A 19,337-nucleotide genomic window follows, 5' to 3' on the forward strand; every position below is an offset into this window, starting at 1 on the left:
ATTTTATGTGAGACATTCCTCTAAGCCTATTAAGTTTATATAGCATATGTTACGACCTTCATCTACTTGGTCCATTCACGACAATGCTTCACATGATTTGCATTTCGTTCATTGACATTACACTATGTGCCATGGGTGTCTACATCCCTTGTAAATCTTGCTTGGTGACTCATCCTTTTGTGCTAGCTTTCTCAAAAAATTCCATAAACTGATATGACATCTGCATTCAAGGTGACTTGATGTTTTGTGTGTGTGTGTGTGTGTGTGTGCGGGAGAGAGAGAGAGAGAGAGAGAGAGAGAGAGAGAGAGAGAGAGAGAGAGAGAGAGAGAGAGAGAGAACATTAACCTCTTTATATATTCTCAAATTATTACCGAATCCCCTCGAATATTTTAATATAGATAGAGATCTTCGGCCTACTGTGTATGTTAGTTTGTGTGTGTGTGTGTGTGTGTGTGTGAGAGAGAGAGAGAGAGAGAGAGAGAGAGAGAGAGAGAGAGGAAGTGAGAGAGAACATCACCTCTTTATATGTTCTTAAATAATTACCAAATCCCCTCAAATATTTTTACTTAGAGAGAGAGAGAGAGAGAGAGAGAGAGAGAGAGAGAGAGAGAGAGAGAACATCACCTCTTTATATGTTCTTAAATAATTACCAAATCCCCTCAAATATTTTTACTTAGACAGAGATCTTTGACCTACTATATGCTAGTTTTTGTGTGTGTGTGTACTTCTTTTTAAAATGTTATTTGTCACATACGTATTTGAGCATTGTCACTTTATGTGTGCTTTTGTCTTGAAAATTTTTACGTGTGTTTTGCTAATGACATAAACCACTTAATTAGAATAATTCTTTTTACATGAGTCACAAGCTTGTAATGGTGCATAGTGTAATGTTTAATACAATCACACCTATAATTTTCTTATTTTGTTGCGGTACATTAGCCTAGGACATATAATGTACAATTTACTCTCTTTAATTGGTGGTAGAAAAGTACATGTGAACTTCTAGAAATTCATGTTAGCTCCCTCTCTCTCTCTCTCTCTCTATTTCTCTCAATAGAAGTTTCTTTTTCCATCAAGCTCGCTGCTCAAATCTGTTGAGATATTGGTGATCAAATGCTTATTTAGATATTGGTGAGCAAATTTCAGGCCTAGTTACAACATACTACATAAGTAGGTAGCTTGGGTTATTGAGCATTGAAGCCTGTAGCTAGGTTCTGTCCCAAAAAAAGAGCCTTAATAGGTTTTGCCATGGATCACACCAAGCTCTTAACAATTTCTAGGCTTTCACTGGTCATGCTCCTGCTTACTGTAGCTTCCGCATTTGACCCCTCGGCTAAGGTGTACATTCTGTGCAACATAAATAACTATTCTAATGGGAGCGTGTTCAGCAAAGACCTGAGCACTAGAGTGCTCAGGGCATTAAAACGAGAGCCCTGTGAGATACTACAACAGCATCTATGGCAAAGGGGTAGAGAAGGTGAACGGGGTGTACCAATGCGGGGGAGACGTGTTGCCATTGCTACTCTCCATCATGAACGGCCGAAATTGGCTGGGCTTGTGGGCTCCACTGTAGGTGCACTGTCACCGTTTCACCTCCAAGTTAACTTTTCTCTCTCATTATAAATCAGTGTTAGAGAGACAAGCAGCAATCGGTAGGTCAGTTGGTTAAAGTGGATGGCTTGTAACCTGAAGTATTGAGGTATTGGGTTTGATCCACTGATGCCTAACATTGCATGGCGCTACCTTGTACCTCGTGAACCTGTAGGTGTGTGTGTTTGTAGAAAGGGTAGCTACCTTCTTGTACCTCATGAACCTGTAGGTGTATGTGTTTGTAGAAAGGGTAGCTACCTTGTACCTGGTGAATCCATAGGTCTGTGTGTGTTTCTAAAAATGGTATGTGGGACCCTCATGTAATAAAAATTATCCAACTTTAAAAAAATTATAAATCAATTTGAGAGAGAGAGCTAGTTTTCCTAAACGAGTCATGGGGCACACAACCTCCATGTGGATAACTGCCGTGGACAATGGGACAAAGCAAGGGGCTTGCAATCTATCTTGAGATGGTGTCTACATCCCTTGCAAATCTGGAACCTCTTGTTTTGTTGCTTATTAAATGTGAGGCTCTCTTCTAAGCTATTCCAACCCCTAATGAATAATAATTACATGTGTGTAATAATTGGTTTGCCCTTTATCCATGGGTATTTTTTGAATTAATTGGGATCCTAACATGAATCATATTAAAGTGGTTGCTCTCACAATTTGTTTACATTAGTAATGTTATTACTCATCTTTTCTTTAGTATCAACATGAATTCTTGCTTGGTGACTCATCCTTTTTGTTCTAGCTTTCTCAAAAATTTTCATAAACTAATATGTCATGCGTATTCAAGGTGACTTGATGTTTTGTGTTTGTGTGTGTGTGTGTGAGAGAGAGAGAGAGAGAGAGAGAGAGAGAGAGAGAACACATTCACCTCTTTATATATTCTTAAATGATTACCAAATCCCCTTGAATATTTTAACTTAGAGAGAGATCTTCGACCTACTTTGTATGCCAGTTTGTGTTTGTGTGTGTGTGTGTGAGAGAGAGAGAGAGAGAGAGAGAGAACATTCACCTCTTTATATATTCTTAAATCATAACCAAATATCCTTGAATATTTTAACTTAGATAGAGATCTTTGACATACTGTATGCCAGTTATGTGTGTGTGTGTGTGTGAGAGAGAGAGAGAGAGAGAGAGAGAGAGAGAGAGAGAGAGAGAGAGCAAATAATTTACATCTTTATACATTCTGAATGATTGTGTGTGTGTGTGTGTGTGAGAGAGAGAGAGAGAGAGAGAGAGAGCAAATAATTTACATCTTTATACATTCTGAATGATTGTGAAGCCCTCAAATATTTAAACCTTTATGATTTAAATTGTATGTTTATACATCTTCAAGTTCCACTGAGGTCCAAAACCAAATTTAAGCTTACCAATGATTTATAGTGGCTCTATTAATGTTTGTCTTTGTGGTAATACTTTTCGAGGTATTATTATACAACACTAATGTCACATGACTCCCCTCTTAGATGCCTAACTCTATTTTTATGACATGCTAAGCGAGGTAAATATCATGGGTGACACTATAAGCTTAGTGTTAACAAGTGGTGTATGCTTGGGGCCTTGATAAGCGGCTAGATTGTTTTGTATAAGAGGGTGATACCATATGTCGCTAATAATCATTGGTTGGTGCATAGTTTGTGTCCTTGTAAATTAATTGTTAGGATTGATTACTTTAATTAGTTAAACAGTTGTGTGAGATAGGTGAAGAGGATTGTGAATATTTCACATAAATAATTGAAGATGAAAGTGCATGTGAATGAATGCCTAAAACAAGGCATTGCACAAAGAGAAAATATGTAAGTGCATATGGAGAATAATAAATGTGTCTACCTTAGTTTTGTAGACTCTTGAATAAATCATTTTTGTATAAAGAAGGCTATTTTTCCTAGCCTCAAGTGGTAGTTATCTCCTTTTGGAAATCTAGGGCACTTATGCATGCAAACATGCACATATTTCAAGTGCGCGGGGGTGCACACAAAACTGCACATAGGGAGGGAAAGAGTTCTTGAAAATGTGACAAAGAGAGAGAGAGAGAGAGAGAGAGAGAGAGAGAGAGAAATTTGAACTTGGAGAGCTTCCTCCCACCAGTCCTACAAGACACAGTGAAAGAGAGGGAGAGAGAGAAGAGAGTGTCGCAAAGACGGGGGAGAGGGATGGAGGGACGGATTGATATTCCAAAAATGTTCACAGAGGGAGGGAGGGATTTTTGAAAAATGTGCATAGTGGGAGGGAACTAGCGCAAAGCTATCATGAATCATTTATTATTTTCTTTTTAGTCTTTTCTTTTATTTTTGTTAAAACTAAATCTCAACAAAGCAACCACACACTTTTTAGCAACCACTTTTTCACCGCTTTAAAACCACCTGCTTTTTCAAGTATCAAAAGTAGGCCACCTATGCGTGCTTTTACCCAAAATGAGATATATCCAAGTCTAGGATATATTTTAGACTAGTATGTGGAAGGTTGAGTCTAATTAGGAATATTATATACAAGTTATAAATTAGGAATACCCCATGTGTAGAGAGAGAAGGTAGAGTTAAAGGTGTAGAGAGAGAAACATGGTAGAGAGAGATGGGGAATCACCCAAGCTTATTGAAATATTTAAGGATTGTTAGGTTTTAAAATCAGATTTTCATTTTAGAAAAATTTAATGTGAAGTTGACAAAGGTAGATTAGAGTTTTAAAGAGAGAATATTACAAAAGTGTTATAGAGAGAGAATGCTTGTTTTCATGCATTAGATGTGCATGGGTGAATTACAAGTAATGTTAGTCAAACCATATGTTTAGGTAGATTCATGGAAAATTAGGAAGGATAGAGAAATTGCCTTCATAATTGAAGAGTTAAGACATCTTGTTAAACCTTTGGGAGTCACTCAATGTGGCTTGCTTCTGAGAATTATGAAGGGAAAACACCTTGAGGAATCATGAACACTTTTCCCTACATAAGGATTGTTCTAGTCAAATAATAAAGAGGAGTTGACGGAATATTCAAGCATTAACATATTGTGATATGAGGCCTAAGAGTGATTCCACTATCATATTATTATATAGATAAAGGAGTAGCAATCTCACTAGCTAGTATTAGAGTTGAGCTAGGTTTAGATGTGAGGTCTCGTTAGGATGTGATTTTATCATGCGTTATGCAATCTGAAATTGAAACTTATAGTATTTTATTGGGTTTCTCTTTGAGATGGACCAGCAAATGCCAAGGCCTCATCTTAGGAGTCCTTGGATTATCTATAGAGGAGGACATGATAGCCTTCACCTTTAATTATCTGGATTAGGTCACCTTAGCTAGAGATTTTGAGAACCTCTATTTTTTAACCATTGTTATTTAGAGACAAGGTGGCATTCATGGCACTAGATCATGGTGCTTTGCAGTTAGGATGAGAAGTTGGTAAAGAACATCGTTGTCTATGGAATGCTTTCGGAGTGATCTCACAGTCGGTCGTTTAATGTATATCACAAGGGGACTATTTGTAATTGGAGCTCCTACCTTACAACTTATAAAGGAATTTAAACTATTAAAGAGACTTAGGAAGAAGCATGAAATTTATGTCTTCAAGATAAATCATGTAGGTAAGGAGTCGGATACTAAGGAACTTGAATGGTGAAATGATATATTTCCTAAGGATTTGACCAAAATGCCCCCAACTTGGGAGGTAGATCATGAGATAGAGCTGATATTGGGAGCTCATCTGAACGCAAAGAGAGCATATAAGATGGTCGTTCCAGAGGCAATTGAAATTAAGAAATAATTGAGGAAACCATTGGAGTGAGGCTTTTTTTCCCCATTGTATCCCCATGGTTGCACCTATACTTTTTAAAAGAAGGATATAAATCTAAGGCTATTCATTGATTATCATGGGTTAAATATCTAGAGTCTAAGGTTGGAAAGTGGAGTGTCAAATTTTAGGAGAAATTTTTTAGGAACTAAATAAATATGAAATGTTGAAATAAGCTTAGAGACTAATACATATATCTAGCTGTGCATAAATGTAGGAGTTAACTTGATGTATGAGTGGATTCATGTGAGCATGGTTGAGTCTGTGTAAATGAATGGATACATGAAGTCTAAGATCAAGTTGCATGGGATATTATGAGCTACCAACCTTGATTTAACTAGGGGAGCATGTAGAGTCATTTTTAACTATATAAAGGGCCCCTTTCTCATGAGAAATCCATGAATATTTCTATTGAAGAAAGAGAATACACTTTATCTACAACACTTTTATAATACTCTCTCTCTTTAGTCACTTTGGGAATTTATTTTTTCCAATCTACTTTTTGGTGTATCTTGAGCATAGCAATTCCAAAGTTCTCGGAGAATGTTGATTTAGAACCTACTCTTCAAGAGCTTTCCAATGATATGTCACATGAGGGGGTTTTGAGAAAATATTAAACCATGCCCCCCCTTTTTGATCTTGCAACAAAATGGGAATTGGGACTTTCCCAAACTCTCTAATATGGTCTTTAGATTTCAATGTTGCAATTGTTCTTTGGTCACATGATTGCATTACCTAGGCTATAAGTACTCAATTAGGCACAAAAGGGTGATAATTAGGTATTGTACAAGCTCATTGGGATCTTCACAAAATCTTGTGGGCTTTTGTGAAGGAAGAAGCTTCAATTACGTGTACATGCATCTCCCTTACAAGCTAATTTTCAAGGTATAGATGGACCCTTTATTCAAAATTTATAATATCTCTCATTCTTTTGTATTTTAATCATCTATTCTATGGTAAATAAATTATATATTAATTTAAATTAATATTTTCTCAATCCCTACATAATCCTTAAGAATAGAGTTCTCTAGGTCTAAAATTGACCTTATAATTATAGGTAAATTTATATCTATGCATAACCTTATGGAGACCTTAATAGATTTCCTTGTTGTATAGTATTATATAAAAATTAAGGATTATAATAACTTTACCCGAATTAGAAAAATTTTTGTATTTAAATAATTTATGAGTGGCCTCAAGATAAATAATTCCTAGAGAGACAAAATTAGCCTAGGTGCATGAGTGTGTATAAAATGAGGTATATCTAAGTCTAGGATAGATTTTAAACTAGTATGTGGAAGGTTGAGTTTAATTAGGAAGTTATATAAGTTATAAATTAGGGATACCTATGTGTAGAGAGAGAAGGTAGAGTTAAAGGTATAGAGAGAGAAAGATAGTAAAGAGATGGGGCAACATCACCCAAGCTTATTCAAATATTTAAGGATTGTAGGTTTGAAAATCAAATTTTCTTTTTAGAAAACTTTAAGGTGAAGTTAACAAAGGTAGGTTAGATTTTTAAAGAGAGAGTATTACAAAAGTGTTGTAGATAGAGAATTTGTATTTTCATGCATTAGATGTGCATAGGTGAATTACATGTAATGTTAGTCAAAACACATAGGTTTAATTTTAAAGGTAGATTAATGGGAAAGTAGGAAGGATGGAGAACTTACCTTAATTATTAAGAAGTCAAGACAACTTATTGAGCCTCGGGGAGTCGCTTGATATGTAGCCTAATTCTAAGAATTTTGAAGGGAAAACACCTTGATGAATCATTCACCTTTCCTTATGTAAGGATTACTCTAGTCAAACAAAGAGGAGTTGACAAAATAGCCAAGCATCAAGAAATTTTATATGAGGCCCTAAGTGACCACTTTACCCTTAGTGTGATTATACTACCATATTATTATATAGATATAGGAGTAGCACCCTCAAAGGTAGTATTAAAGTTAAGTTAGGTTTAGATGTGAGCTCCCACATTGTTAGGATGTGATTTTATCATGCAATATGTAATCTCAAGCTTGCAGTTTTTTACTGGGTTTCTCTTTGAGATGGAGCAACAAATGGCATGGCCTCATCTATTAAGTCTCCTCAGATTACCTATAGAGGATGATATGTAGCCTTCACCTTCGAGCACCTCATTAAGGAAAATTGGAGCTCATTTTGGGGCCTTTTGGCTAGAATGAAAAATCCATCTCCTCCAATGAGAGAAAGGCCAACGTAACGTTAGAAAACTTGTAAATCAAATTCTGATTTGCAAAAAATGAAAGACTAAAACTATTCTTTATTTTGAATGTAAACATCATGCATTCAATGTAGGTGTATGTGTTTATTTTTAACTGGGCTTTTAGGTTGTGAGAGCAGTCAATGCACTTGGGAAGCAATCAAAGAGGAGTGAAAAAACTTCCCTCCCAAACAACTTTTCTCGCTCATGGTTGAGCTCTTTTGTTTTCCATCGTTATTCTTTTCCCACTCTCTTTGACAGATATTGCTCCATTGTTTCTACTCTCTCTGTCATCTACTTATCCTCTATTCATCAAAAATGTTGACGGAAAAATATCAACGTCGTGCATGTGAAAACGTCATTTGGAACAAAACATAGAGGAACAAAAGAAATATGTAAAGAGGTAACTTATAAACAATGAAGACATGCTTGTTCTATTTGTTCAATAGTAGTAAGAAATACAATTTATTCAATGAGTCAATGGGAACAACTTGTCATGTCAAATGAAATCAGGTACTTATGCAACCAAATAGGAGAAGGAGAGCAAGATCTAAGAACGTGTTCTTAGAAGCATCGAAAGGCAAAGTGAAAGACTTCATATTTGTTGATGGGAAGAATAATATTAAGGAAATATTGATCCAGCATGTTTATATACACAAATATCTTATTGTCCAATACTATCGAGACTATCTTCCACAACATAGAACAAGTTGTAAGTGCCTAAAAAATGATAGCTAAACATGTTATCTTTACTTTTTTATTTTTAAAAATTATCTAACTAAACAAGTTTGTTTTTATTTATACTGACACAAATGTTTATCCACATCATCTTATGAAGAATGGCAGCCTATACAATGCATATTGGTATTATTTGATGTTTTGCAACAATAGGAGAAATGCAATTGTACAGAGGTACATCTGCAACACAATTGGCACAATTCAATATTTTCTTTATCTAAGCTGATGGATAACCAACACACATATGGTATTCTAGAAAGATAATAATTACCATCATGGAATATTGTAGACTGGCTAGTTTTAAATGCTTCTATTAGTGAATCCTATAGAGAAAAACTCTTTGCAGAAGTTCAACATTCATTACGGCCAAGTACCACAACAAGAATTACTAAAGTAAACATATGCATGCCTATTTCAGTGTTTGTAGATTTTTTAAGCAAGTACCCAATAAAGGTTAGCAAGACAATGCTCACATATAGAGTTAATGGTGCTGAAAAAGGTCTTGATTTTCTTGATTACGGTTGCGGTTGGGATACGAAAATTTCAATTTGCACTATGAAGTTGTGCCAAAAATAGTTGTAGTGAAGTACATGATTAGGTCTCAAAATTGGTCCTTCTATTATCAATGCAATCGGTTCATTGGTGACAAAATTGTCCCAATAGATCAAGATTTGGATGCATCTAGTGAAGAAAATCAATTTATTGACATAGAGGTATATGAAGGGGGAATATTATTGATTGTTATATCTCTTAGGCAATGTTGCACACTAACTCAACTATACCATGATCTTCTTACCAAAATTGAAGCCAATTTGCCAAAGAGCTTTACATTTATTATTAACAATAGAAAGATAATTTCAATGAATGCTTTCTTATTTCACTTTACATTGAATCTGTCTTTTTAATTCATATCAATAACATCACATGACAACAAGTATTAAAAAGAAGAGAGAGAAATATACACTATAGAGATATACCCGATGGCATTCTTAATATCTTCCATGATTAACTAAATACAGGTAAGATGTTAAATTCTATCTTTTTATGTACAAAAGTAATAAGGATGACATTTTGTGCATTGTACTACTAAGGAGGTTTGACTTCAACATGTTGTTATGTTTTATCCGTGGGCTTTTCTTCTATGGTTTTGGCTTCACTAGAAGGATCTATAGTTGGAACTTCAATTTTGATATCCTCCTTTGTACTGATAGATTTTGAGGCCTCCCAGTACTGATAGATTTTGAGGCCTCCCAGTACTGATAGATTTTGAGGCCTCCCAGTACTTTTTACTTTAGATGGGGATTCATCCACATATACATCATTGTAACTCTCTAAGGTTATTTGCAATCCAAAAAATAATAAGGATTACATTTTGTATATCTTTCACTTTTACATCACATTATTGGTTTTGAGGGTTTTGTGTTTACTAGTTCTGGTTTGTCTATTTTGAAATACACATCAAACATATACTTTGCATGGATTAGAGTCCTCCACCCACATGAGAAAGCATCATGTCAATCTAGAGCGAAAAGGCTATGTCAGTGGTCTCTTGAAACATCCTAATCACATTTGGAGGGTACTTCTTTGGCAAAGTGTGCTAAAATTTAGGATCTAACATGCATTCGTATTTAGGATCTAACATGCATTCGTATTTGAATTGGAGATTAGTCTAAAGCAGCTTTTCGACAGGCTTTTCAGGATAGTTGTGGAGTGATGAAGACAATGGGGGGTCACAAGAAAGAAGAGGGGAGTGGGGGAGACAATGGTGGGGGCCAAGCCCAAGCCGCCCAGGCCTAATCCCACAAGTAGCATCAACATATGCAAGAAAGAAGAGGGGAGTGGGGGAGACAATGGTTGTTGGAATTAGGGTTGCAGGAATGCACACACAACTTCAAGAAGATGAGGAAGCTTGAGCACAACACAGTAGTGTATTATGAGTGCCAAAAATGAAAGATTACAAGCCCTAGAAGATAATGGGCGTATATACAATGCACGGGGGAAAAAACCTCCTAGTGAGGGAAAAAGTGCCCCGGCGGTCCTAAGTGTGTTCACACACATCACTACTATAATATGGTAACAAATCCCCCCTGGAGTGATGCGGTGAACAAGAGCTAGCACTCATGTATAGGGAAGTGTCTAGCTATGTGGACGAATCCACAAAAGGGAGTAAGCCCAAAGCTTTGCGAAAAGCTTCGAACTTCTCACGAGGCAGAGCCTTTGTGAAAAGGTCTGCAAGGTTATCCTGTGTTGGCACATAAGCCAAACTGATCTCTCCTGCAGAGAGTCTCTCCCTGACATAATGGTAGTGCACCTCAATGTGCTTCGTACGAGCATGGAACACTGGGTTCCGCGCAACTGCCAATGCGCTCTGACTGTCAGTGAAGATGGTGGTGGCAGATGGCTGCCCAACACCCAAATCAGCCATAAGGCGTCTGAGCCACACACACTCAACCGTAGCTGTGAAAGCTGCCCTGTACTCAGCTTCACAACTAGAAGTGGCCACAGTAGGCTGCTTCTTGCTCAACCATGATATGCATGAGCTTCCAAGCATGAAGCAAAAACCACTCGTGGACACGCGTGTGTCATAACAACCAGCCCAGTCAGAATCTGAAAAAACATGTAAATCTGGCGGCAATGATCCCCCCTTGGGATAAAACAACCCAAGATGCCGAGTACCACTCAAATAGCGAAAGATACGCTTCACTGCCTGCCAATGCTTAATGCCTGGGCTATGCATAAATCTGCTCACCTGTGAGACTGCAAACTGAATGTCTGGCCTCGTAATGCATACATAAATGAGGCAACCAACAGCTGTCTGATAGAGTGTGACATCAAAGTGATCTCCAGCATCATGAAGACTCAACTTCAAACCTGTCTCCATTGGAGTAGCAATAGGCTTGCAGTCTTCAAGGCCAAATCTCCGCAACAATGTTTCAATATACTTTGTCTGACACAAAGCAATACCTCCATCACACTGCTTAAATTGTATCCCCAAATAATGATGCAAATGCCCCAAATCTGACATCTCAAAAGAGGCATTCAAATCAGCCTTAAAATCAGCAATATGACTCTCATTTGGTCCTGTGAGCAGCATGTCATCGACATAGAGAGCAATGATTAGATGTACACCATCCACACGTTTAACATACAAAGTGCTTTCTGTTGGACTATTCTGAAACCCATGTGCAGTCAAATATGCATGTATTTTTTCATACCAAGCTCGTGGAGCTTGCTTTAAACCATATAAAGCCTTTTTTAACCTGCACACTTTGTTTTCCTGCCCTCTTTGAACAAAACCACGAGGCTGCGATACATACACCTCCTCATGCAAATCTCCATTTAAGAACGCAGTCTTTATGTCCAGCTGATGTACATTCCTACCATTATGAGCTGCTAATGCACAGATGCTACGAACAGTGGTCATACGACATGTGGGAGCAAAAGTCTCATCAAAATCAATGCCCTTCTCTTGAGCATAACCTTTTGCAACAAGCCTAGCCTTATGGCGATCCACTGTGCCATCAGGCTTACGCTTCAATTTGTATACCCACTTAGTGCCAATGGCCTTCTTGCCAGGGGGCAAGTCACATAAAGACCATGTACTATTCTTCATAATAGCATCGTATTCTGCTTGCATAGCAGCCATCCAATTTTTTGAACTTTGTGCCTCATCAAATGAAACAGGCTCACTTTCATCGCACATACTAGAAACAGCCAATGCATAACAATCTGACGCATAAGAGGCACCATGAGAGCCAGAACGAGTGCGACTAGACAAAGGGGCATCCAACTTGCTGTCACGCAAAGTCTGCACCAGCCATCTAGGCATGTTCCTAGAGCCCTCAATCTCTTGTCTCTCATCCTCAAGTGCATCATGCACATCTGCATCAGATATAGGCTGATCTGTGCCATCATTTAAAACCTGCATAGGCTGAAAAACTGCCTCATGAGGTATTGCACTTGACTGTGCACCACTGAAAAGAGGCAACAATGTATCATAGACATCACGTGAGCTGATATCTGTCTCCTTAGTACATGAAACCAAGGGCTGAACTGCATCTTCCACAAATACAACATCACGGCTAACCAAAATGCGCTTTGTCTGTGGATGATACAAACGATAGCCTTTGCTCTCAGCACTATATCCAACAAAAATACATTTGACAGCTTTGTCATCCAATTTTCTGCGATGTTGCACAGGCACTAATGCATATGCCAGGCAACCAAAAACACGTAAATGGCCAACAGATGGCTTGCGGCTATGCCAAGCCTCATATGGAGTGACAACCTGTAATGCTTTGGTGGGACACCTGTTTAGTACATAAGTGGCACACATGACAGCCTCAAGCCAAAAACCATGTGGTAGACTTTGACTCTTAACCATACATCTTGCCATTTCCATGAGAGACCTGTTTTTTCTCTCAGCCACACCATTTTGCTGTGGTGTATACAGCACTGTACATTGGTGTTTTATCCCACGCTCAGCCAGAAATGCATTAAATTCTGAAGACATATACTCCCCCCCTCGATCTGAACGGAGGGTGCCCATCTTACTTTCTGACACATTTTCAGCCATAACCAAAAACTGTTTGAAGCACAAAAACACTTCGGACTTTGCCTTCAAAGGATATACCCATGCATGCCTGGTAAAATCATCAATGAAAGTCACGAAGTAAAGGTAGTTTCCAAATGATGGAGTTTGCATGGGACCACAAACATCACTGTGAACAAGCTGCAATCTGCGTTCAGCTCTCACTGATCCATCTTTGGGAAAGGAAGCACGCTGCATTTTACCCAATATGCAGCCCTCACAAACATGCTTGACAGGTGCCTCAAGCTTAGGCAAAGAAGACACCATTTCAGATTTCTGCAGGCGCAGCAAACTTGCAAAATTCAGATGACCAAAACGTGCATGCCACAGTTTTGCATTTGAAATAGCCTGCGTATCCATAATAGCACATGCTGAATCCTCTACACATTTGCCATCCATATTGAGCTTATACAGCCCTCGACATAGTGAACCAGATGCTACAATGATGTCACCACAAGAGAGATCATGAACAGTACATCTGTCATCCACAAATTTTACAACCAAACCTGTTTTGGCAAATGCGGAGACTGACAGCAGATTCTTTTTGATCCCTGGCACATACAATGCATCAAAAAGTGTAAAGGTGTTGCAATTTGCAACATTCAGCACAATCTGTCCAACTCCTTTAACGGGATAAGAGGAGTTATTGGCACAAGTGACAGTATTCCCTGTGGGAGCAGACTCAAGGAAAGTGAATAAACTGCGCTGCGAGGTGATATGCTTAGTGGCACCACTGTCAAAGTACCATACATCTGAATCTACTGCAGACATACATGTGTCATGCAAAGATGGGTCATAACTGCACTGCGCATTGAATGCCCATTCTGTATCTTGAACAACATTAGCAGATTCATTGTTAGAAGGAGAGGCATCTGCAACAGCCATACCAGCCTCTTTCTTCTTAGCCTCTTTCGCAGCCAGCTTAGGACACGCTTTGATGACATGATCATTTCCCTTACAGTACTTGCAAAATGTCTTCTGTTTGTCACCCTTCTTCTCATCTTTGTCTTCTTTCTTTGGTTGCGCAGCATTTGCAGATTTCTGCTTACTAGAAGAAAAGCCAGCTTTACCTTTCCCGCTTCTCTGACTAGCAACGAAAGCTTGATCTGCGACACGCATAATATTCCTGTTTTGCCTTGACTGGTCTTCTTGCAGCAAAACAGAAACTAACTCCTCAAATGATAAGGCATTGGGATTGCCTTTCATCATCAAGCGAAGAGTGGAAGCAAAACCCTGATAAGAATCTGGTAGACCATTCAAAACAGTCTGCACAAGTGAACTGTCTGACAGGATTTCATCTGCAGAAATGAGCTGCTCTTTGAAATCCTTGATCTTTGTCAAAAAGCTATCCATAGAATCACCTTCGTTCATATGCTCACTCTCCAACTGTTTTCGGAGGTAAGCAACACGAGCCTCATTTCTTGCCTGATACAATGTGGCAAGTACATCCCAAGCATCCTTAGGAGTCCTGCAGGAGCGAATATGTGGGATAATGGTACGTTTGACAGACAGCGCAATCAAGGCATGAGCCTGCGCATCTCTACCATCCCAACGAATCTGCTCTGCTGAAAGTGGTGGTTCTCGAACAGCTGCTACAGCACTTGTGCCTGCACCATCATCAACAGTACCTGTTTCTGATGTGTTTGCAGCATTCCCAGCCACAATAGGACGTGCATCAATACCCTGCACAATGTTCCATAACCCCTTTGCTACCAATACATGTCGCATCATATATGCCCACAATGGATAGTTGGTGCCATCCAACTTATCCTCAGCAGCCAACATGCGGAATACATCATTGTTGTCAGCCATGGCCAATGACTGTACTACTAGATGTAAATGCTGTCTGTAAGAGGTAAACCTGTATAAAATCGACCTGTGCTATGTAGCACAGCCCAAAACAGACAAATGGGCACCTGTCCTGCAGATTTTAATCTTGACAGAAAATCTGCACAGTAGGACGATTTTGCCTGCGCAGTACTTGGAATGCAAAAACGGAGGGCGAAATGACTTCAGATCAAAATTCTGAAACGACCAAGCCCTACGGGCTCCCCCACGGCATATACTAACCTGCAGACGCTCGTGAAACCTCGTCGCAATCGGAGGAGATGAAGCGGCAGGTGCCGGTGATGCTGCCCGGGAGGAGGAAGCCTGCTCTGATACCAATTGTTGGAATTAGGGTTGCAGGAATGCACACACAACTTCAAGAAGATGAGGAAGCTTGAGCACAACACAGTAGTGTATTATGAGTGCCAAAAATGAAAGATTACAAGCCCTAGAAGATAATGGGCGTATATACAATGCACGGGGGAAAAAACCTCCTAGTGAGGGAAAAAGTGCCCCGGCGGTCCTAAGTGTGTTCACACACATCACTACTATAATATGGTAACAATGGTGGGGGCCAAGCCCAAGCCCAAGCCTAATCCCAAGTAGTATCAACATATGCAAGTTCTATTAAGGGGAATAAGGAGGAGGATACTGACTCAAAGTACTCACCAAAGGAGGGCACGGGTTTGGAGTCAACCTCTCCACCATGGCACTAGAGACAGAAATAGGTGTAGGGGATCGGGTAAAGAAGCTCCCACTTAGAGCCTCAAAGAGATGACTCTAGCTCACAACCATGGTGAAAAAGGGTGAAGTTGATCAACAGAAAGAGGTCTCCATTAGAGTCAGGCTGATACTTAGAGCCTCAAAGAGATGACTCTAGCTTAACCATGGTGAAAAAGGGTGAAGTTGATCGATAAAAAGAGCTCTCCATTAGAGTCAAGCTGACACCCATAGTCATTCATGAGGTCTCCTTTAGGGAAGGAAAGGAGACCTTCGAAAGGCTCTAGTAAGATCTCTCTCTCTCTCTCTCTCTCTCTCTCTCTCTCTCTCCATCCCCATCTTTAAAATGCAGCCATCCCTCTCTCTCCCCCCCTCTCTCTCTCTCCATCCCTCTCTCTCCATATCTCTCTCCTCTCTACTCTATCTCTATCTCTCTCTCTCTCTCTTCATCCCCATCTTTCTCTATGTATGATCCCCTCTTCATTCTCTCCCTCTCTCTTAGTCTCTTTTGTAAATTTCTCCTATTGCATTCATGCAAGCTGGTGGTAAGCTCCCAAGGTGGTTTATCCAAGGCAGATAAAATTCTTCATTCCATGGAAGAGTTCAATAGAGAATATGGCCTTCCTATGGAAGATTTCGATCCTAAACTATTGAGGTGGGAGCAGTTGATTAAATCCAAGTGGTTCAACATTTTTAGACATGCCAAGGATCCAATAAGTATCACATCAAATGTAGCAATATCCGTAGTGATGCCTACGCGACGAGCAGCTAATGTTGTTTTCATCACAAAGTCTACCAGAATTTCCCTCCCACAAACATGGACATCACTGCAACATTTGCAAAGGGATATGTGAAGGAGTTTAGCCCTACATCTATTGAGAGTTCGACTTGGAAGACTAGCACTGGGGGAAGCCATGTCTTTCAACTAGGAGCTGCATTGTGCAGACTAGCATTGTAGGTTCTTTCTTTTATGCTAACTAGACATCTAGTATGCTAGCTAGAGCTCTTACCACTATAGTATGTTAACTAGCTTTTTTGTTTTTTTCTTCTATGTTTACTAGCTCTCTATTATGCTAGCTAGCTATTGAGTTTTCTAATTCGCACCCCAATACCCATAGCTTCATTATGCAAACTAGATTTATGGTTCTCTGCTCTACTGACTAGGAGTCTAGTATGCTAACTAGTATTATAGTATGCTAGCTAGAACTCTTACCAATATATTATGCTAACTAACTTTATTGTTTTATTTCTTCTATGATGCTAACTACCTATACTAAGAATGCCAACTCACACGCCATTATGCATAGTTGCATTATGCTAAAGTCTGGGTGAAAGCATGATAAGGTGGTACACTTTCTACCAGTTGCATTGGGTTGCTACCACACTTGAAGACAACCAATATTAGTGGATTTAATATCATTATAAGATGTATTTTATAATTTATCTAGTGCCTTTTAGATATAATAAATGTGAAACAAGATTTAAAAACCATGTTTTAATTATCCAACTCTCCATAAAAGTGTTTCACAACCAGTTGTAAATCATTGTCCAAGACATAGGTTTTCAATTCACCTTATCATGCTTTCACCCAACTAGCATTGTAGTTTCGTTTTTTAATGCTAACAAGACATCTGGTATGCTAACTAGCTCTATGCCAGAGCTAGAACTTTTACCAATATAGTATGCTAATTAGCTTTGTTGTTTTATTTCTTCTATGCTAACTAGCTAAGTTTCTTTTTTTAAAGCTAACTATATGTCTAGTATGCTAACTAGCATTGTAGTATGCTAGCTAGAACTCTTACCAATATAGTATGATAACTAGCTTTATTGTTTTATATCTTCTATACTAACTAGCATTAGACTATGCTAACTACTTATTGAGTATGCTAACTAGCACCCCATTATGCAATGTGCTAACAAGCGTTGTTGTATCTTTTTTAAATGCTAACTAGCACTGTAGTATGTATATGTTAAATAACACTCTAGTATGCCAACAATGCTAACTACTACTCTTGTGTGCGAACTTCTTTAATTGTTACTGTAATTTGCTAACTAGCAGTGTTAACCCTAGTTATCTGCTAAATTGTTATACTTTATCCTTATTCATTATTCAATAAGCATTTTGAAAGTATGTGTTGCTTTGTATCTTAATTGGAAACATCTTATAGTGCAAGGTGCAATCACTTTGAAGCATGTGTGTACTTAGAGAGAGAAGCGACAATATATGTAGATACAAATGGTTTGCCAACTACTTGTCTTTTGTAGTCTTTTGTTTGTGCTATTATGCATTTATGTTCTTTGTTTGTAATGTGTTAATATGAATAACGGCACGTGTTGGCCATCTGCCAACACTTTGACGATCCTGTTTTGTTGTGTTCGATTTTCCTTTGATTCTCTTGGTTTTTTTTGTTTAACACACACACACACACGTAAGAACATATATTCACACAGAGCCCTTCGTATTGAGTTTCTATCAAACCTCCGGAGATGCAAGATAGACTTAGCCATATTGAAGTGTAACACTAAGGGAAGTAGCAAATAGAAAGACTTAGTACAACAAATAAGTAGTTTGATAGGGTGAATGCACCGCTAAAGATAAAAAGAATAAGCACAATATCAACTGGTCTCTCGCAACTCGGACGAAAACTCCACAATGTGAAATCTGCATGTCCACTAATATGGCTGCTTTATATACCTAGATGAATCTAGGAACATGCCCAAATTGACCTTTTAGGAACGTGCGTGTTATATACTCATGGTAGTTATATACTCGTGTTATAACATGCATGTTATATACTCATCTTATATACCATGAGTATACTCATGTTATATACCCACAAGACTATATAACTATCAACTCCATTATGCATAGTATGGACTAGGTTCTACGACATCCCCACTAACGTCATCAGTTCCCAATAGTGGGTGTAAAACTATGTGTCAAGATATGCTCTCACACACGCACTCCACACACACACACAAGAGATATTCACACAAAGCCCTTCGTACTAAGTTTCTATCAAAGCTCCGGAGATGCAAGGCAGACTCAACCACCATAATGAAGACAAGAACTAAGGGAAGTAGCAAATAGAAAGAATTAGTACAGCAAATAAGTAGTTGATAGGGCAAATGCACCGCTAAAGATAGAAAGAATAAGCACAATATGAACGGGCTGCCACTTGGACAAAAACTTCACAATGTGAAATCTGCATGTCCGCTAATATACAGCTGATTATATACCTAGATGAATCCAGGAACATGCCCAAACTCACCTTTTAGGAACGTGCATGTTATATACTCATGGTAGTCAACCCACAAGACTATGTAACTATCAACTCCATTATGCATAGTATGGATTAGGTACTACGACATCCCCACTAATGTCATCAATGCCCAATAGTGGGTGTAAAACTCTGTATTAAGATATGCTCTCACACACGCAGTCCACACACACACACACACACACACACACACACACACATAAGAGCATATATTCACACAAAGCCCTTTGTACTGAGTTTCTATCAAACCTCTCGAGAAGCAGAGTAGACTCAACCATAATGAAGCCTAGCACTAAGGGAGAAATAGTTGAGGGGTCCATCCTATCCCAACTGAATACAAAGATATGTAAATCCCTAAGGAAAGAAATTAACCTTGCCACAACTTGCAGAAGTACTTTGCGCATTGGCTCACCTCCATTTTCTTGATTTGCTTTCCTAAAGTGGCACCATAGTAGGTAACTACAAGAAAAAGCACACCCATTGAGTCTTATCAAGTATTTTTAATAGAAGAAAAAACATACAAGATGCCAAAACAAAAAACATACCATAGTTTGTGACAGTTCCACCCTTTTGT

The sequence above is a fragment of the Cibotium barometz genome, chromosome 2 (genome assembly GCF_041138505.1).
Source record: "Cibotium barometz isolate CiBa-2024 chromosome 2, ASM4113850v1, whole genome shotgun sequence".
NCBI lineage: Eukaryota > Viridiplantae > Streptophyta > Polypodiopsida > Cyatheales > Cibotiaceae > Cibotium > Cibotium barometz.